The sequence below is a fragment of the Antechinus flavipes genome, chromosome 3 (assembly GCF_016432865.1).
Source record: "Antechinus flavipes isolate AdamAnt ecotype Samford, QLD, Australia chromosome 3, AdamAnt_v2, whole genome shotgun sequence".
Classification (NCBI taxonomy): domain Eukaryota; kingdom Metazoa; phylum Chordata; class Mammalia; order Dasyuromorphia; family Dasyuridae; genus Antechinus; species Antechinus flavipes.
This window is the reverse complement of record NC_067400.1, coordinates 256297341-256302524: the sequence shown is the minus strand read 5'-3', so window position 1 is coordinate 256302524 and position 5184 is coordinate 256297341. Positions and strand designations below refer to the sequence as shown.

Here is a 5184-nt window from a genome sequence, read left to right as displayed (position 1 = left end):
AGTAGTGATAAAGTACTGAATAGAAGCTTAATTAATAAATAAATATGCCATAGTGAATGAAAAATGTTGTGACCTAAATATTAAAGGTCATCACATTAAAAAAATTAGAGGAGAATTTGATCAATCAATTTTTATAGCTTATAGCTAGAGACTTAGGTCTTAATTATAAAAAAGGTTAGGAAGAAATAGAAGTGATCACAAAGGATATAGACAAATTTAAATTATATAACATTGAAGAAGTTTTTCATAAACAAAATTAACACAATTTAAGATAAGGGAAGGGAATATGTAGGTATAAAGATAAGGAGGATGATATGAAGGAATATGAGGGAAAAGGAGTGGAGAGGAAAGTATGTGCAGCATGCAGTCAAATGTCAAGACTTCCTTTGAGATGTTTCATAATACTTCCTGTTTCTGGCCAGATCAAAAATATCATGAGAACCATATATAAAGTATTTCGGTACTTCTGCTATTTTGGCCCTAGTCAAAAGTAGGAAGTGCATAGAGGCATGAAAATGAGACAGAAAAGAATAATAAGATGATTGAAACATAACAAAACCAGACACCTTGTTGGGTTTCTTTAACATAACATAAAATACCTTATTAATACCCTAAATGTTGTTTCTCTAATTATGTGATCTGAACTAAGCTACAAAAGTTTCTCTCAGATCTTCCAGATGATCTCTTAAGGTCTCTTTCTGTTCTAGTATTCCATAAATCTGACTCAACACCATCTATTTACTTAAGGAACTTATATTTACCAGAGGGAAACAGCATATGCCCAGATTAATAAGTACAAAATATGTTCAGAGTAAATACAAAAATAATTTTGTGAAAAGTACTAGCAACTAAGGAAATCAGAAAATGCTTTTGTAGCACCTTAGTGGAGTAACCTTGGAGTCATCCTCTACTCTTTACTCTCCTTCACCCCATCGTCTACCATATCCAATCAGTTGCTTACTTTTCTCAATTCTGCTTCATCTCAAACCCATTCCTTCTCTAAACTGAATTGGTTCAAACATTCTGGAAAATAATTTGGAATCACTAAAGAAAAGTCACTAAATTATTCATACCCTTAGAACCAAAGATCTCACTACTAGGCATCTAATCCAAGGAGATCCAAGGCAGAAAAAAAAAATCATGTCAAAATACTTAGAGCCATATTTATAAAAGCAAAACAATAGTAAAAACTGGAAACAGTATATGACCATGGATTGGATAATGATTGAACAAATCAGTATATAATAGAATACAATATATTATGTATCTGTAAGAAATTATAAATATGAGAAATTTAAAGTATATATGGAGACTTTATCAATTGATTGAGAAAGAATTAAAGAATCAAGAGAATAATAAAATGACAACAATGATACAAATGAAAATAACACAAATTGATTAATCACAGTCCTGAAGAACATATAAAACACATTTCCTGGCTCATAGTGGAGAAGAAGACTTCAGTGATACAAATACTATCAGTGCTTTTGTTAATCATTTTGCTTAATTGTATTTCTTTGTTATAAGAAAGGCTTCAGTGATGATATATTGGGAAATATATGGCACTTGGAGGGATATATATATATGAAAATGATTATTTTATTAAAAACAAACAAAACTTTGAAATAATATAAATTAAATAATAGATTTTTAGATATGTATGTGGGGAGTATTGGTTATTGTTGTTTAGTCATTTCAATCATGTCCGACTATTCATCAAATTCCATCTGGTATTTTCCTCTCGTTTGTACCAAGAACAGTCAAGCAAATCCTCTTATTTGTCATGTCTGAAAATATGCTTCAGAATCAATGCTTATTAATTGAAAAAAATTACACTGAAAATATATACACACCTCATTGTGTACTTATACTCTGTTAATTCTGTCAAAAGATATGAAAGTTTATTTCATCATCAATCTTTTGGAGTCACGATTAAATACAATAATCCATCAACAAGTATTTATTAAGTCCTTATTATATGCCAGGAATTATACCTACGTTCTGAAAATAATAAAGGAAAAAAAAAACCTAAAGGATCTTTCATTCTAATGAAGGAAAAACATATACATAAATAGGCATACACAAGATAAATAAAGAGTGAGTGGAAGGCAATCTTGGAGGGGAAGGCTATAAAGGAGGAGGGAACATAATTGGAAAATGCTCCCAGAAGAAAGTGGCTCTTGAGCTGAGTCTTAAAGGGAGGCAGGCTAGAAAGGAGAGCATTCCAAATATGGGACAGCCAGAATAAGAGCATTGAGGTGGAAGTTGGAGCATCACAGTTGAGAAACAGCAAGTAGATCCCTATTATTGGCTCATGGAACATGTGGAAGAGCTTTAATATGGTAAAAACTATAAAATAGTATATATATTATATGTAAAATATATATAATTATACATAATATAGCACATATTATAAATATATGAGGGGGCCAGTAAAGAGCTTTCAGGGGCAAACAGAAGAGCTAATATTGGATCCTAGAGGTAGTAGGGAGTCAATAATAACTACTGAGTGACAAGTCTATGTTCAGGAAAAATATATTGGCATTTATATGGAAGATGAGTTAGAGGGGACAAAAATGAGTTAGGAAGTACAACTGGAAGGCTATTGTAATAGTTTAGGTTATGAGAACTTGAAATATAGTGGTGGTTGTTTTTGTTGCTGTTTTTTTTGTTGTTGTTGTTGTTGTTTATCCTTTGTTCTGGAAGAGGACCAATGACAACACAGGGATGAACTAGAGTAAAGTGAGGCAGAGCTGTTCAAAATTGTCAGTCTATCTCTTCTAGTCATTGAAGTCCAGTGGCAGGACAAAAGTCAAGACAACCTGTGATGGCCCAGGATGCAGTGGATGATTTTGGTTTTTTTGATGTCTGACCCAACCTCGTAGTACTCCATAATACCCACTTCAGCCATCTTTGTGGTCATTGGAACAAAAATTTCTCATCTGTCCATTCCATCAGAGGATGTCTTCACACACTTGGAGTAAACATCCCCCTAATTCATGACAAATTAGAGGTCCTTTGGTTATCCTCAATCTGGTTTAGCTCTTCTGCTGAAATAGTTTTGCCTGGAAGTGGTTGCTGTGCCATGGTTGAGAGATGAATTATTGTAGTAATTCTGTGAGTAGGGAAGGGACCATATTCCAGAGATGCTGTCTAAATAGAAATTAGAAAGTTTGTCAACAAATAAAGGATAAAACTAACGTTTTATACGTGGGTGACAGAAATGAGCTCAACAGTAACAAGAAAGTTCAGAATGGGATGAAATAATAAGTTCTGTTTCAGACATCTTAAATTTAAATTGTTTTTCTTTACAAATGTTAAAATTACTATATAAATTATTTTCCTGGAATTTTTCCAAATTGAAGTCCAGTGAACTGATACACTTGAGATAGTGTATTAATGTACTTGTCATTTTTTTTTGGGGGGGGGTCATATTTGCAAATACAATGATTAGGAAGTAAAATTTAAGCATTGTTTTAATTTTCATTTTTCTTAATTTTACTATTTGAAATATTTTTTCATATGATTGCTGATAGCTTGAATTTCTTCTGTAATAACAGACTCACTCCTCCTAAGGTCAAATATGTTACATTTCACTCTTTCATAAGGATCCCCTGATACACATAAGAGTAATGGGGCAGAGGGAGTGTCCTAGGCTCTCTAAAATTGGTTCCAGCTCACAATGATGTTGTTCCCTCAACTGTACATGGGAGTCCCCTGCACCCTGGACCATTACCATTAAAAGTTTAATTAACATTTTTTACACAAAAATATTAACTTCAAAAGATATTATCATAAATATAAAACCTTATTTCTCCAATACATGGGAGGCATAATTCCACTCTTACCTTGCACCACCTCTAGAGAGTAGAAAAGGATCAGTTAGTTGACAAATTAGTTTGGATCCTATAGAACACAGTCCAAATTCCATGTCCAAATTTTCCTCAGGCTTGAATCCCAGACACTCCGGCGTCTCAGGGCTTCCACAGTGAGCTGGTTGACTACATCATCCTGCCTGAATCCTGGTTCCAAGGTCATCACTGTGGCACAGACTCTTGGATCTAATAGGGATTGCTACTGGCATCTGAAACTGGATAAATGAAACAGAACATCTCTAGGCTTATTTGTCAAATTCCAGGTAAAAGAGAGGGAACAAGGGAAGGAAATCATTCCCTTTTTCCTGATTCAATTTGTTTTGGATGAATGCTTCACCCTGTGAAGAAGCACATCTACCTTATTTTCAGTTCTTTTATACTGCAGGTTCAATGGATATGAACAGTTTATTGCTTTCAAGAATGTCCATACTAAAGATAATGTGGAATGTTGGAGGGGATGTGGGAAAACAGGGACACTGATACATTGTTGGTGGAATTGTGAACACATCCAGCCATTCTGGAGAGTGATTTGGAACTATGCTCAAAAAGTTATCAAATTGTGCATACCCTTTGATCCAGCAATGTTACTATTGGACTTATACCCCAAAGAGATACTAAAGAAGGGAAAGGGATCTGTATGTGCATGAATGTTTGTGGCAGCCCTCTTTGTAGTGGCCAGAAACTGGAAACTGAGTGGATGCCCATCAATTGGAGAATGGCTGAATAAACTGTAGTATGTGAATGTTATGGAATATTATTGTTCTGTAAGAAATAACCAACAGGATGATTTCAGAAAGGCCTCGAGAGACTTACATGAACTGATGCTGAGTGAAACGAGCAGGGCCAGGAGATTATTATATACTTCAACAACAATACTATGTGATGACCAATTCTGATGGATCTGGCCATCCTCAGCAATGAGATGAACCAAATCAGTTCCAATGGAGCAGTAATGAACTGAACCAGCTACACCCAGTGAAAGAAACCTGGGAGATGACTAAGAACCATTACATTGAATTCCCAATCCCTATACTTTTGCCCACCTGCATTTTTGATTTCCTTCACAGGCTAATTGTACAATATTTCAGAATCCGATTTTTTTTTGCACAGCAAAATAACAGTTTGGTCATGTATACTTATTGTGTATCTAATTTATACTTTAATATATTTAACATCTACTGGTCATCCAGCCATCTGGGGGAGGGGGTGGGGGGAAAGGAGAGGAAAAATTGGAACAAGAAGTTTGGCAATTGTCAATGCTGTAAAGTTACCCATACATATAACCTGTAAATAAAAGGCTATTAAAATA

The 5184-nt window shown here is 34.4% G+C and overlaps 1 long non-coding RNA gene across 1 annotated transcript; it reads right to left on the bottom strand.

Annotated features, from left to right (window-relative positions):
* Positions 1–1857: 1857 nt before the first annotated feature.
* LOC127557898 (uncharacterized) lies at positions 1858–4929 on the bottom strand. Its single transcript, XR_007952649.1, has 2 exons — positions 3849–4929; positions 1858–3153 (listed from the first exon to the last, which is right to left on the bottom strand). It is a non-coding gene; the product is annotated as an uncharacterized LOC127557898 (long non-coding RNA).
* Between the last annotated feature and the right edge of the window lie 255 nt (positions 4930–5184).